Below are 15,939 nucleotides of genomic sequence, written 5' to 3' on the forward strand. Positions count from 1 at the left end.
AGCGAACTACAGTGAATATAGCAGAGACTTTTGGCTTCACAAGATGCTGAGAGTACGTTATGGTTGAGAGCTCAGCCCTAAACAAGGTTTTTGTAGCATCCCCTCTAAGGCCCAGGAATACTGTAGACGAGACAGTAAAAAGAACCAGAAGATGGTAAGAGTGGGTGTGAAATGCCATCTTCTGGGCTTGACATAGCCACTGTGAACAAAATGTCGTACGGGGTGCCCCGGAAAACATGGCTGGTGGTCTTCATCATTTCAGAGCCATGGAAATAAGCTTACTTTCTGTATTAGAAATAAAAATGGCTGGATTCTCTACTCCCATCTAGCCATTCTTTCCATGCTATGTTTAGGTTTAGGGTGGCTGATTGAGGGAACAGGAGCCCCTTCAGAGTCCCCTTCCAGCCTTCCTGTGGAAGGGACAATAGGCAGAAGCATTCACAGAGGAAAGACAGGAGCAGAACACCCGCAGGAGTGGGGACAAGGGGTGCCAGGATGAGACCAAAGGAGCATGTAGATGAGAAACCCATCTGGACAGATTTGATATTCTCGTAGCTCATGAGATGACTTCCAGAGCAGCCAGCCTGGAGCAGAAGAACAAGGCAGACTGACCACCTTGAGGGTCTCAAAATCACTGGGTCAGATCCAGAGGGGAGGGAGGTGAGTTCCTGCAAAGACAGACAGAAGCAGCAGCACGTGCTGACTGAGTCACGACTGTGAATGAGTAACGACCAGAGGAGCACTGGCTGCATATACAAATTACTCCATTTCTCAAACCCATTAATGAAAAGATATTAAAACAATGGAAATGACCCAGTGAACACTGAAGCTGCGATGCCGAGATTAGACAACCTAGGTTTTAGGGACGTGGGTTTGCTTTTACTTAGTGCTGTGAAAAAAAAAAGTGTAGTTAAAGAAGCAGCCATTGGGTTTATAGTTAAGTTTAAAAACATAATGGATTCATTTGAGGAGTCTGCTAATTTGGGGCCACAAAACGGAAGACACATCAGGAGAATGAATTCACTGCCGTGAGCCATGTCCTCAGGGGATATGATTCAGCAACTGTGAGGTCCAGCAAGGACAACTGGTAAGAGTCATGGTCTAGAATTCATTCGTGATGGAATCCAGTGGTCAGGGGTCACTTGGGGAGGCTCATCAGAGCTGCATTTGAGTGTCTGGGGAGTGGCTATGTGGAAAAAAGCCTGGACAGTGATACCATGATCACCAATACCACCCGCCAGGACCTCACAGCTGACCTGGAGTGGAAGAAAGAAATGGGGAGAGGGCGTTAAGAAACATGACAGAGAAGTAAGCCAATTGTAGTAATATGTTTAAAATGAGAAGAGGTCAATGCAGAGATTGGGTGTGGTGGTGCATGTCTGTAGTCCCAGATACTTGGGAATAGGGCAGAAGGAGCAGGAGGTTAGCGGTCAGCTTCAGCAACGGCAGCAACTAGACCCTGGGTCAAAAGAGGAAGAAAACAAGAATCTGTCCAGGAGTCCAGGACATAGTGGGTTCACAGTGAAGGTAGACATTCATTCTGAGGGTGGTGCCGAGGGAGGGAGAAGAACAGAGACAGCCTACCCTGAGCTTGTGAGATCAACAATGCAAAATTTGCATTGGGATTCCCCTGCAGCCAGTGGTGCCAGAGCTGTCTCAGTTGCTTCTAACCCCTTGGACAGCTTTTCAACATAGTGTAGCTTCGCCTTAGCTGTCTAGACTGAAAGTTTGGATTCCGTGGTTCTAGAGTAGACGTAAGAGTCTAGGCTTTAAACAGGCCTGTCTGGGGCAACCAGGCTTGGCAGCATTGAGCAGTATGACAAGTTCAGGTTTATATTTGTTAAAATACTTGTTTGTCTGTCTATTTACTTATTTTTATGATCGTGTGGGTACCTACGTGAGCTTCTGTGCATCACGAGCAGCAAGTGCTCTTAACTGCTCAGCCATATCTCTAGCCCCCAGGGTTTGCATTTTAGATAAACCTCCCTGGCCTCACTGAGTATGGGGAAGTGTACAGAGGTACAGAAAACCCTGGGTAGAAGAACCGGTCCCAATGTCATCTGAAAAGCATTTCCTGGATTGCACATGCTAAGAGCATCATGCGTGGTCTGTTTCTCTTTCGGTTCATTCAAACTTTAGGTACACTCCTACTGTTTGTACCTGGATGTGTGCACAGGGGAAATCTTTCCCATGGTGCTAGGGATCAAACACACACCCTCAGGCATGCTAGGCAAGCACTTTATCATTGAACTATGTCTGTAGCTCCAGCCCTCTTCACTTCCAAGACTCTATCTCTTATTGGTCCTTTGGGAAAAGACACAGGCCAGAGGAAATGAGTGTGCATTCTAAATTCAGGCTGTGAACATCCTGGCAACTTCCTTTTATGATTTTCCTCAGGATCCTGTTGGTTTCATCAACAGCCTGGACTATTCTGCCCGAGGGAGAGCAGTCAGTAACAGGTATGGGTCACCACCCCTGCCAGCCTGGGAGACGATCACAAGCGTACGAGTGTATACATTACTTTTCTGTTGCGGTGATGAAACACCACAAACCAAAGGGAACTTAGGAGAAAGTTTATTTTGCCTTATGTTTCCAGAAGGAATCCACAATGGCCAAGCGGAGACCTGGCAGCAAGGAGCAGGTGTGGCAGCAGGAACAAGAATTGGGAGCTTGTATCCTCAACCCAAGCACAGGGCGGGGAAAGCAGACTGGGAACGGTGTGGATCTTTTCACTCTCAAAGCCTGACTCCAGTGACATACTTCGTCCCACAAGGCAACGCCTCCTAAACCTCCCCTAGACAGCATCACCAACTGGTGACCAAGTAGTCAAATACATGAGCCTATGGGGGACATTCTCATTCGAACCACCATGATGAGTAAGCCCAACACAAGTCAGAGGAAGACCACCCAGCTGATTCTGCCCAGATTACCCATCCACAGAAACAAGGGCTCAGCAATGTCTGGGATGGTTTGTTACGCAGCAAAACTAACAGATACACCTCCTTGAGCTCCAGGGTTTTTGCAAGCGCTGTTCTTTGTGTGGGACACTCCTTTTACTTCCTCTGCTTAGATGATTTTTATTCATCGCAGCTCAGGGAAGTTTTCTCTGGTCTTGATTCATTCACCCCCTCCATCAGAGTCTCTCTCTCTCTCTCTCTCTCTCTCTCTCTCTCTCTCTCTCTCTCTCACACACACACACACACACACACACACACACACACATTTTACTGCTCTGGTACCTTGCTGTCATTGTGCTTTTGCATTTATTTGTTTTCATGATTTACTCCATTATGGTCTCTTTTCCCCCAGGTTCAGGTTGGCTATGAGTTCCCAGGGTTCAGGGACAGTTCCCGGCACACTGTAGATGCTACCTGAATACTTATTAAAGCTTGTGTTTTAGTCCTGGAGGTCTTGGGGAAGGGGTCTTTAAAAATGAAATTCTTCATACCTGTGTTTCTCCCCCCCCATGGGAATTTTTAAAAAAGGCAAGATATTGTTAAGCGATGTGTTTCATAATTTTTAAAGCACTATGTAAATGTTAGCTCATAATTGTTAATGTTGTTAATTCTAGGGTGGCAACAGTTGGTTTTGAAGGAATTCTCCATCTCTGGTTTTCCTGAAATGGCCCCAGGCAGTTTCCTAGCAGCTACAATTATAGTGGGATAGGCAATTCATAGACTGAAAGCCCTGTCTACAGTTAACATGGGTATGTAAACATCTCTGCAACAGCTACCTAGTCGCAATCTCCAGCCCCAACAGATGCAGAATGCTGGTAGTGACAGCACTGAGTTCAATTAAGGACTATTTACAAAAGCAACAGGGAGCTGTTTTCTGCCTTTTCTGAGACAGTCTACTGAGACTCCAGGAACTCTTGCTATTTATGCTATATGTATAAGGTTCTGATATATCTAGTTTTTTTCTTTTTTTCCTCTCCTCCCTTGTCCTTTTCTTTCTTTCTTCTTTTCTTTCTTTTTTCTTTCTTTCTCTTTCTTCCTCTCCTCCTACTCCTTCTCCTCCTCCTTCTTCAGACAAGTTTCACTATACAGCTCATGCTGACCTCAAACTCACAGTAGTCCCCTTAGCTTTCCAAGTGCCGGCATTATACTGAAGCCTGACCTGCGTCTTCCCTTGTCTGCTGCTTCCTTCCTTTCTCTTTTTCTTTCCCCTCCCCCCAGTCTCCTCTCCCCAATAAATCTTGGGGCAAGAGATGGGTCAGTAGTTAAAAGTACTTACTGCTCTTGCAGAGAACCTGTGTTCAATTCCCATCACTCACATGGTAGCTCACAACCTTCTATAACTCCGGTTCCAGGCACATATATATGCACACACACTCATGCATGCACACACACACACACACACACACACACACACACACACACACACAATTAATAAATCAATCATCTTTTAATAAAAAACAAATCTCAGGCTCAGATATCTCTAAAATTCCCTTGCAGTTGGAGTCTGCAATTTCTATTCCCAGTTTTGAAGGTCAGCATCTGGAAAGGAAGTGTGTGGAGCATGGTGAACACAAACGCAGATATGCCCTCCGAGTACAACTTTCTTAAGCCTTAGTGTCCCTGACTGATAAATGTATTAAGACTCTAGCTTCAGAAATTTGAGATTAAACCACACAATCATTGGGAAAGGCCACTAGAGTCATTAGGATGGTGCAAAGCATAGGGTAAGCCCTCATAAGTTTCAGATATTCATATCATCATCTCCACCACCACTGTCATCACCAGTGCCTTCAATCATCACCATCATCACCATCGTCATCATCTTCACTGTCAGCCCAGTCCCCGCCACTCTAACCAGCCAGCAGGAGAGACCTGTTCTCCAGTCTCCTTTGTCCATTCTCTGCTGACTCAGGCCCTGAGAGTTTCTGTCAAATAGCTCATGGGGGTGATGCTTTGAAAGGCATGTGAGTGTTTGTTCTGAGAGCACCCTGTGGACCATGCACTCTGTCTGATAGGGGTTGGAGCACACAGCTGAATGGCAGAGTCTCTGCCTTCCCAGGCTACAGGGCAGAGATGATGCCCCCTGTGGTGTAGTCAACTGCAAACACAGAGCAGAGAGCTGACCAGCACTGATTCCAAGCAGCTATGGGAATGCCTAAATCCGGAAGGGTAGTGAGAGACTGAACCAGCCACACCTGCGGCGCTGACCACGCCCGTTTGGGTGTGGTCACAGGTGCGTTAGGTGAGCGTGTGGGATTTGGTCTGGGGTCCAGGACAGGCTTGCTCCTTCTTAGTTCTGGTCGGTCCTGGAGAGCAGCTGAGTGTGGATCCTTGGAGCTGGAACTGTGGGTCATCGGTTTCTCCTGTAAGTGGCTTCTCCCCGAATAAAATTAACCTATATTTATCCTAGTCCTGTGTGTCTTAATCTGTACATCTACAGGAAAGACCTCACTATAAAAAAGGGGAGGCGAGATGCTTTTCTCTGGGCCACCGGAGGTTCCCAGGTGACACTCTGATTAATTTCACGCAAAATGGGAAAGGGCTTTACTCGCTTAAGTGATCATTACAGTGACCCGTTTGCTTGATCCTTTACTCACAAGGGTCCATTATGGCTGGAAATGAAGCTTTTTAAAATTAACAACCTAAGAACAGAAAGTAGTTTTCCAATGCTCCGCAGCTCCAGAGGAAATACCAATGAGAGTTCATCTCCAGGGCCCTTGCCGGGGGAGCTTCAGCAGAGGGTGTTGCAATAACGGAACGATGGAGTTGTTCTCATGACCCGGGCTCTGTTTTGGCTGTGCCAGTTAAATGTGTGTGGCTGGGCTCTGGTCTTTAGCTTTTATTGACCCGGCAAGCCCAACTCAAGAATGTGTAACAGATAGGCCCAGCTCAGGCAGCTCATTGTTCTTTGCACGGTTCTGATCATCTCCCCGGCCTTCTGGACACCGTTCTTGCTCTTCCAACAGGGAGAAATGGAAACAAAGCCAAACTTGCTCTGGGTTCCCTTTGAGTCATTACTGTTCTGTCTTCCACCCTTATTACTCAGTAGCTTGAAAAACAATTAATTTCTAAAATTCGGATACGTAGTGTGTTTTGTGCTGCTGTAACAAAATGCTTGACACTGAAGCCTGGGTAAATTACAAAGAATATTTAGGGGTTAGGGTATAGCTCTGTTGATAGAGTGCTAGCCTAGCAGATACGAAGAAGCCCTGGGTTTGGTTCCCAGCACTTTGTGAAACCAGGCATTTTGGCACATTTTTATAATGCCAGGACTTTGGAGGTAGAGGCAAGAAAACCAGAGGCTCAAGGTTATACTACATATAAAATCAAAGGCCTGCCATGGAGAGAGACAGAGACAGAGACAGAGACAGACGGACGGACGGACGGACGGACAGACAGACAGACAGACACACACACACACACACACACACAGAGAGAGAGAGAGAGAGAGAGAGAGAGAGAGAGAGAGAGAGAGAGAGAGAGAATAAAAATGAGAGCTGATCTCATCCCATGGCTCATGGGTAGTTGAGCCAGAATTTGAACCCAGGCTACCAACATCAGTGCAGGTTCCACTTGGTTCTGTTGGTTGGTGTGGGCTAACCCACTTCCTTCCTCTCCTCAGCTCCCACACAGTGTTTGCTCTGCATTAAGCATCTTCAGATGGCCTAGAGTAGAACCTCTTGTGGTGAACAGTTGTTAGGGTTTTGATGTTTAGTCTGTCCATTTCCTTTTCCAGGGAACTGTTGGGTTCTCATGGAATTAATGTTCCCTGTCGCTTTAGAGCCTGTGGGACTGAGATCAGAATCTTTGCTTTTGCCTTGGCTAAGGGATAAGGGAAAGAACCAGGCTAGAAACCAAGTCATAAGCAGCAAGGTTGTATAAGCTGAAAGAATTTGGCACTCTGTTCGACACATCCCAAAGGGTGTCAACAGAGGCAGTAACTGAATTAGTGACTCCTCTCATTGCTGTGCTAAAGTATCCCAACGAAAGCAATGTAAGGAAGAAAGGCTATTCTGGCTCAGGTTGAGGGCACAGTCCACCGTGGTAGAGAAGTCATGATGATGGTAGCTTTTGGAGGTCAGCTTGTCACCTTGGGTCTGCAGTAGAGAAGGGAAGAGAGATGGACCACAGGGCTCAACTCACTCTCTCATCTTTATTTGGCTCAGGATCACAGACCATAAAATGGTATTGCCCAAAATTAAAGTAGGTCTTCCACCTCTGATAGCCTAATTTAGACAGTCGACTCTAGGTGTCACCAAGTTGACAATATCAACCATCACAGTCATCAAGATTACTTTTTTATATCAGTGCAACTTTTTTAAATTGAAAATTCTAAGACAAACAAAATAGTGATGTTTTAAATAAATGTATCACCAGTATGTGTGGCTGACTTATTCTTTTGCCTTAGGCTGTAACACAGCATGGGTAGGAATGGGATACTCACCATGCTTCACCTTCCAACACTTTGGGTCACCCTTACTTTGTTGTGTTTGGTTGGAGATGGTCTTGATACATAGCTCAAGCTGACTTCACACTCACCATGTAGCCCAGGTAGGCCTGCCTCCCCAGTACTGGAATTACAGGCATCTGCTCCCACCCCAACTCTGCATCACATTCTAGAGACAAAGATTTCTTTGGGCCTCTTCCTTTCCTTGTATTGGTCTCTCTTGGTGAAAGGCCATTTGTGATGGCCAGTGATAATTGTCAACAAACCTCTAGAATCACTTGATATGAGCATGCCTATAGGATATTATCCCGGCTGCGTGAATGGAGATGGGAACACTACCCACTCTGGTTGAGACCAATCCCTGGCTGAGATCTGGTTGGCACCAATCCCTGGCTGAGATCCTGGACTCTCCATGTGGAGAATGCAGCTGCAGCATGTGCCCATCATTCGGCTTTCTGATTGTGGATGCGACGTGAGCCTCTGCTTTAACAACTCTTTCCTTGACTTCTCCACTAAAACAGATGCGCCATGGACAGTGAGCTAAAATGAACTCTCCACCAAATTGTTTTTTGTTATTTTATCACAGCGATAGGAAAGGAAACTAAGGCCCTGGCTCACCTTCAGTCCTACCTGATGAGCTCAGCCTCCCTTCAAATGATACTTCGGTGTGACCAACAGTCCCTGTGTTGTAGCTTTGTTGTGAGCATTATCGTTGATATTGTAAATATACGTTCTAACTGAAAGTGAGCGCTCAGTGACAGCTAGGTGCTTTCTCGGTGTGGTCGTGATTCCACAAGGTGACAATTACTTGACATGCTTCACACATCTTGCCCAAAGGTCAGGGCTGCTTTTGTACTTTGTTTGGAAGAAAACCTCACACACACTTTGTTTCTTATCTGCGTTTCTAGTCACCCACACTCCCCCACAGACTCTGCTTCTTCCACCTGCTTGGCGAATGTGCTTGTTCCTTGGGGTTCTCTCTTCTTTCTACAGGTTAGGTGCAAATGTCCATCACCTCCAGGATGCCCTGTTCTTTTTGACATGTCTGTGAGGTCAATATCTACAGGCCCCAATTTCACAAAGCTTACTGGAGGCATCACCAAAGCTGAAATACTCCTAAGTACAGCATGTGACCACTGAGTGTCAACTAGACACTCCCTGAACCCAGTCCTTATATTGGCTGTTAATTTTAGTATCCAAAACTTCATTTTATAGATAAAAAACAAAGCCACAAAATTTAAGCCCAGTAGCCGGGCGTTGGTGGCGCACACCTTTAATCCCAGCACTCGGGAGGCAGAGGCAGGTGGATCTCTGTGAGTTCGAGGCCAGCCTGGTCTCCACAGCAAGTGCCAGGATAGGCTCCAAAGCTACACAGAGAAACCCTGTCTCGAAAAAAAATTTAAGCCCAGAGAAGGGAATAAAGACTTTGAGGGTCATGAGCCCAGAAGATGACAAAGTCAGGAGTCAAACTGGGAACAAACACTTCTATCCAAAAGTTCACTTTTTGGAGGACTTGTGGTGGTGGTGGGGGGGAGGCGTCTTTTGAGGCAGTTCTCAGGTAGCCCAGGCTAGAACTCCATGTGTAGCGTAGATGATGTTGAACTCCTGATCTGTCTGTCTGTCTGTCTTCCCCTCTCAAGTGCTGGATTATAGGCATGGGCTACCTCACCTGGTTTTTGTTGTTGTTGTCTGTTTAAGACAAGGCCTTCCTATGTAGCTCAAGCTGGCTTCAAACCTATAATCTTCCTGCCTCAGCCTGTAGAGTAATAGGAGTACAAGCATATGCTATCACACCCAGCTGGTGCTCTCTCTCTCTCTCTCTCTCTCTCTCTCTCTCTCTCTCTCTCTCTCTCTCTGTGTGTGTGTGTGTGTGTGTGTGTGTGTGTGTGTGTGTGTGTGAACTACAGGCTGACATCAAATGTCTTTGTCAGTCTCTCTCTGCATCATCATCATCATTGGTGTTGTTAATGCAGGCTCTCTCACTAAACCTGGGCCGTTATGCTAGCCTGCTAACCAGCAGATCCGGGGATCTCCCTGTCTGTCTCCCTAGCTCTTGGATGACAGGAAGGCTTGTTCATTGGGTGCTGGAGATCACACTCAGGTCCTTGTGTTTGAGCAGTAGTCACTTTCCTGACCGGACCATCTCCCCAGCCCCTGTAGAGTTCAGTTTATAAAAATTCTAAGGTTATCTGAGGGGAAAAAAAAATAAGATGATAGATAGGACTTCTGGCTAGGAGGCAATTTTGTTGCCAGGAGATATTGGCAATGTCTGGTTATACTTTTGATTCTTCCTACTGGGTTTTGTTCCTGACATCCAGTCAGTTGCAGCCAGGAATATTCTTCAACACCCTACAGTCTCTTAGAAGCCCCTTCCAATAAGAAATGAACTGGTCCAACAGACCCGGCACCAGCACCACCGGAGACATCAGAGCAGTGAGAAGCCGATGTAGGGCGTTGCCTTTTTAGGTGTGAACTCCCCCTCTTACCAACTGGGCAGGCTCCTCTACCTCCCGCTCCCTCCACCCTCAAGCCTGGCCCCTACCCCAGCTCGGCAAAGACTCAGGTTCTTGTCCACACCCACACGGCCTTCTCTGTGCTAAGCACAAACAGGAACTCATTATCTTCCTCCTCAGACCCTTCTCCTTCGTGCTCTTTATGATGGTTAAAAATGCCCCCTCCTCCTCCTCCTCCTCCTCCTCCTCCTCCTCCTCCTCCTTCTCCCAGGGGAGCACCATTGTTCCTCCTAGTGTGCCCTGCATCTCCTTCAGCCAGCATACAGTGCCAGCTGTCCCCTAACTCTTTGATTAGCTTCCTTGCTCCTGTTTCACTAACACACTTGGGGCCAGAATAGCTTCTTACCCTGGTTTCCGGTCATGAGGCTGAAAGCACTTTACATCAGCTGCGTTTGACTGTCCAGATCGTGAATTTCATAAGGAAGACCTTCGAGCACCCACCGAGTCCATGACTCTAGGATAACTTCATAATGCTCCGGACCTTACCAGCTGGCCTTCCCCTCCGGTGGACAAAGTGGCTCTCCAATAGCTCAGAGCCTGCCCCCATCCTGCTCCCCTCCATGGGGGTCCAGTTCTGCCTCTGCAGCTGCTATCACTCCAGCAGTGTAGTGGCGTCTTGCCAGTGAACTGGTAGTGGTGGCCACACCCTTTGGGCGTGGTTTCAGGTGCAGCTGTGACTCATTATAAGGTAGAGGAGGGTCTGGCTCATGCTCTCTTGCGTTTCGGAGAGCATCGGAAAGGCAGAGACTTCATCTCCTGGAGCAGGAAGACTGGGACGGTTATTTACTCTTATGTGTGTAAGTGCTTCCCTAATAAATACCAATTTATCATTTATCTTGGGTCTGGTGGACTCATTTAAACCCCGCCTTCAGAGCAGAACCTTCCCATCACCCACAGAAGCTGGCACGCCTGGCCTTCTCAGAGAAGCCTCCACCCTTGCCTCCCACTTGCTAGACAGCCACATTTCTCAAAAGAGTTGTCTACACCAGCGCTCTCCCACTCATCCCTCAACCCACTGCAATCTGGCTTCCAATCCCTTCAGTCCATCCACACAGCCTCGGTAAAAGTTACCAGCCTTGTTAACCGTCCAAAGCAACGGATCCTCACCTTCCAACCCTCACTGGACTGGATTTCCTGGGATATTTGTGAGTGCCGGCCATCCCCTCTCTTTGGGAGTGATTTCTTCCCTTGACCCCTGTTTCCCTCTTCCCATTCTTTAAGGAAATTCAGGTACAGTTTGTACCCACAGCTTCAACCACCATGAGAGGCAGGATAGGGCAGCAAAGAGCCTGGAATCCAAAGCTGGTCCATTTGTTAAATGCTTAGCTTTGGGCAAGTTACTCAAAGTTCAGGTTGCCTCAGTTTCCTTAACTACAAAATAGTGCAAAAGACTTTTAGTCTTATTGATTTCTGTTCTGAACATGCACCAGTTCATCTAGAATTCTTGGCTCAGGCACATAGGGAGTGCCCAGCCAGTCAGTACCCATGAATAAATACATAAATGAACACTGTTCTCAACTGAGTTTTCCCAGAAGCAAACCTGGAGACAAGGAGTTAGGTATGGTTGCTTTCCCCAGGAGATGATCTCAGGAAGATCAGAGGAGGAAGTGAGAAAGGGAGGTGAGTGTGTGAATGCAGATACTGCTGAGGGACACTGGATTCAGTCCCATGATCCCATGAGGGATCTTCTCCATTAGAGAACAGAGGCCTTTATTCCCTTACTGGTTCTGGGACTGTCGTACAGTCATTGGTACTTCTAGTTGGGGCAATATTCAACTGCCTTAGAGAAACTCCAAGCGGACATGTGTGTATGAGGGGGACAGAGGGCACCATATAGTAGCTGCAGATGTTACTAAAGGCGGACCCAGTTATTAGAGCCACCGTCACCTAGACATACATTCATTGTTCTGCTTACTTTAAGGGCTTCTGTCACTTCCTGGAAGTGTTGTTCAACTTCTTTGTACCCCTCCCCCCACCCATGGTCTATACAGTTGCATGACATACCCTGATGAGACCTTTCCTCTTAGTCTTCTCAATGGCAACCCATGTTTGTCTGTTTTGGAGAATAAGAACACCTGTCCAGAAACAACGCCCAGAAACAATTGAGCCCCCTGACAGATGTTAAATGAAATTCACCTTGCTCTCAAGGTCTTGCTTACATCAAGTGTGGTCGCTTCTGTTGTTGGTTGCTTTTTACTCTTTGCTCTTTGACTCTTTGGTCTTTTGGGGGATCCCACCATCCAAATCCCAAATAAATACACAAGGCTTGTTCTTACTTATAAATGCCTGTCCTTAGCTTGGCTTATTTCTGGTCAGTTTTCCTTAACTTAAATTATCCCATCTACCTTTTGCCTCTGGGCTTTTTCCTTTTTTTACTTCTGTGCATCTTACTTTCACTCTTACTGTGTGGCTGTGTGGCTGTGTGGCTGTGTGGCTGTGTGGCTGTGTGGCTGTGTGGCTGTGTGGCTTGGTGGCTGTGTGGCTGTGTGGCTGTGTGGCTGTGTGGCTTGGTGGCTTGGTGGCTTGGTGGCTGTGTGGCTATGTGGCTATGTGGCTATGTGGCTTGGTGGCTGTGTGGCTGGCCCCCAGTGTCCTCTTCTCCTTGATCTCTTGCCCCTCAATCCCCTTATCTCTCCTTTCCTCCTTCTATTTGTTCTCTCTGCCTGCCAGCCTTGCCTCTCCTTTCTCCTGCCTTGTTATTTGTCATTCAGCTCTTTATTAGACCAACCAGGTGTTGTAGACAGGCAAAGTAACACAGCTTCAAAGAATTAAACAAATGCAACATAAGAGAATGCAACACATCTCTGCATCATTAAAACAAATGTTCCACAGCATAAGCAAATAATAATAATAATAATCTTAAGATAATATTCTACAGCACCCTTCCCTTCATTTCACTGAAGAAGGGCTAGCCATCTAATATGAACACCTAATGCAACAAGTAAAGTCTTCCGTTTCTGAAACAGAGTCTCATGTATCGCAGACTAAGCTCACATTCCCTATGTACCCAAGCATGACCTTGAACTCCTCTTCCTCCCAAATGCTGGGGTTTCAGCCATGTGCCACCACTATGCCCTGGCCCAATATGTGAGACCTTTAATGAACAGAAATGGCTGGAAGCACAGAGGAGGGGATAATTAACCGGCGATGTACCAATGAGACTATACCTGCCTCAGCTGGCAGTCTCAATCACTCCCAGGACCGTTAGCAGAGCCCACTGGCACTTCTTTCATTACACTGAACATTCCACTCAAGTCTCTGAGTGAGAGACTCGGAGCTGAGGGGCAGGGTGGATTGCCTTGCTTGGATGGGGGATGGCGCTAGATCTCTAGTGTTTGCGCTGTTCGTCCCTCGCTCCAGCATGTGTTTATTAAGGGACTCGTGCTGCCGAAGTTTCTTCTGTCCTGCCAGGTCCCAAATAAGCGTGCAAATGCTATAATAATTATAAACTGTTGGCTGATAGCTAGGGCTTCTTCTTGGCTAGCTCTGTCTTATTAACCCATTTCTATTAATCTGTGTATTTCCACCTGGTCTTGGCTTACCAGATAATGCCCCGACCTGTAACTCCTTTGGCGGCTGCAGGCCGACTTCTTGTGGTACCTCTCTACCTACCTTTCCCAGAATTCTCTCGTCTCCTAGTTCCACCTATCTTCCTGCCTCCATTGGCCAAACAGTGTTTTATTCATCAACCAATAAGAGAAACATATATTCAGAAGGATGTCCCCATCATACTCCTGTGTGCTAGGATGGTTCTTGGCACTGGAACATGGAAGAAAAGAGGAAGAAAAGATAAGCAAGCATCCAGAAAGATAAAACAGTGACAAGAATTATGAAGCCGTAGAACCAGGCATGGGATGCTGGGAGAGGGGGCAGTGAGGGTGTGGGGACCAGATACAAGCAGAACAAATGATTAGGGGGAAACTCTGAGGACCGGGCTTCTGAGCTTTGATTTACCCGCCAACCTCAACTGAGTAGCAGTTCATTCCAAAAGGATGGTAGCTGCCAAGGGCGCCTGGTGCCCTGTTTGGAGCTTCTCCTACGACTTGTGACCACAGACCGAGTTGGAGAAAAGACATGGATTTGGGGTGCAAAGCGCATGTCTGTTCTTCCTTTGGAGACAAGCTGGTACCCAAGTTTCAGTTCCCAGCATGTTCCTTTCAGTTCCCACTTATCCACACGTGGGTCCTTCCTGTAAGTCCGGGTTTCAAAGGAATCTGAAACACTTTAAGCAAAACCACCAAACTGCAGCTTCCAGGTTAAAAAAAAAAAAATGTGGCATTTCCTTGGGAAACCACAATGAATCACTCCAATGGCCGCCCAGACTTCCAGGCTGCTTTTCCTAAACCTCCTGGAGCATCTCAAGGCTTATTAACACGCCCTCCCCTGAACCATCCCCAACCCCCGCCATCCTCAGGTTAAGAACAAAATCTCAAATTTTTGTGAGGCCTAGTGAGTTTCAGATTTCACCAGAAGGGGGTCCGCACAGCCGCTGACCTTTTCTTCAGACAGCAGTTTCTGGAAGACTCAAAGAAAAGCAAGCAAAGCAATCACCCAGTGATGGGGTGGACGGGACAGGGACAACGGACTGATGTCTGAAAGGTCAGACCTGTCCCCAGCGGTGTAAGTCTACATAGACACACACAACACACATCCCACAGGGCAGCGGCCTTTTTCCGCCGAGGTCTTGAGACTGCAAATAATAAGGCCAAGCATGGCTATCGTTGGTATTCCCAACTTGCCAGTGTAAGCATCTGGTTTTCAGATTAAGTCTACAAACACTCCTTTTTGGTTTTTCATTCGAGAAACTGAGGCCCAAGGAGTATCATTTGCAGGAGAAAGGAAAAGGCCATTCCCCAACCTGGGTTCAGACATGGAAATCCATACGCTCGCCAGATCATCCCTGTGCTATTCTGACCCAAAAGGTTCTGCCTCCAGGCACTGGGCAAAAAGAGAGGGATCGACTGGAAAGAACCCGTGAAAGTGGACGGGGAGACGTCAGGAGAGGTTGCAAGGCCATCCTGGCCGGGAGTGGGGGGGAGGCTACGGTCCTCTCCGGGTGTCCCCGCTTTAGCGGCAGACGGGCCTCACCCCTGCCCTCTGTGGCCAAGGACGAGGCCCACCCCACGCACCCCCTGCGGTGTCCTACTGGGGCGACCCGCAGGGTACCGGCGGGCCAAGGGTTAAGCGCGGCGGGAGCCCCCGGCGCGGGGCAGGCGCGGGCCGGGAGTGCTTAGTCAGGATTCCGATTTCCTGCCGAAGTGTTTGGATTTCCTGCAGCCCGCGCCCGCCGCCGCCGCCGCCGCCGCGCCGAGCGGGATCGAGCGAGCGGCTCGCGTCGCCGGCCTCCTCCCCCTCGGCACATGGTCGCCCGCCCCTTCCTGCGCCGCGCTCGGCTCCCGCTCGCCCGGCCCCGCCGCGCCCGCGATGGAATAATGCCCAGCGGCCCGCCCGGTCCCGGTGAGTGGCAAGGCGGCGGGGCGGCGGGGCGGGCGCGGCGGGGCCACCCGCACCCCTGCGGGCTCCGGGTGTCCCTGTCATCCCGGAGAGCAGCAGCCCGGGGTCTTGGGGGCGTGTGGGGCGCGCGGCCGGTTCTGCGGGGCTGTGGCCAGGCCGCCCCGGGGCTCCGCATCCGCAGCGCTGGGGTGCGCGTTCCCCTGCTCTGCGGAGGCGACCCGGGTTGCGGTGGGGGGGGGCGGGCAGGATGCGCCCCGGGCGCAATGCTCCCCCGTTCCCGGACGAGGCGCGGACAGCCGCCCGGGCGCTCTCCCCATCCGAGGGGGCGCTGTCCCCGTCCTTGGGGGCGCTTTCTCCGTCTTCCTGAGCACTCTCCCCTGAAGCTGGGGCTCACTCCTCCTCCTCCCGGGTGCTCTCCCGGTTCTCCGGGGCGCTCTCCTTCTCCTCCCGGGCACTTTCCCGGTTCTCCCGGGCGCTCTCCCCGCGCCGATTGAAGGCGCCGGCACCCGCCGCCGCATTGTCTCCGGCGCAGTGGAGGAAAGTTCCCCTCGGCGCGGGACCCGGCCTG

General features: G+C 48.9%; 1 protein-coding gene and 1 long non-coding RNA gene across 4 annotated transcripts in view; both read left to right on the forward strand.

The window, feature by feature from the left end:
- Positions 1 to 1,109: 1,109 nt before the first annotated feature.
- LOC103158902 lies at positions 1,110 to 5,366 on the forward strand. Its single transcript, XR_003488121.2, has 3 exons — positions 1,110 to 1,308; positions 2,398 to 2,459; positions 2,597 to 5,366. It is a non-coding gene; the product is annotated as an uncharacterized LOC103158902 (long non-coding RNA).
- A 9,885-nt stretch (positions 5,367 to 15,251) lies between these two features.
- Positions 15,252 to 15,939, forward strand: part of Asap1 (ArfGAP with SH3 domain, ankyrin repeat and PH domain 1) — a 282,890-nt gene continuing 282,202 nt past the window's right edge. For 2 of the 3 annotated variants that reach the window (XM_027431674.2, XM_035449607.1), the window contains exon 1: positions 15,252 to 15,374. The gene's annotated coding sequence lies outside the window, so the exon portion shown is untranslated. The remainder of the gene's footprint in view (positions 15,375 to 15,939) is intronic. The other variant, XM_035449606.1, reaches the window with a different exon arrangement.

The sequence above is a fragment of the Cricetulus griseus genome, chromosome 10 (genome assembly GCF_003668045.3).
Source record: "Cricetulus griseus strain 17A/GY chromosome 10, alternate assembly CriGri-PICRH-1.0, whole genome shotgun sequence".
In the NCBI taxonomy this organism is placed as follows: domain Eukaryota; kingdom Metazoa; phylum Chordata; class Mammalia; order Rodentia; family Cricetidae; genus Cricetulus; species Cricetulus griseus.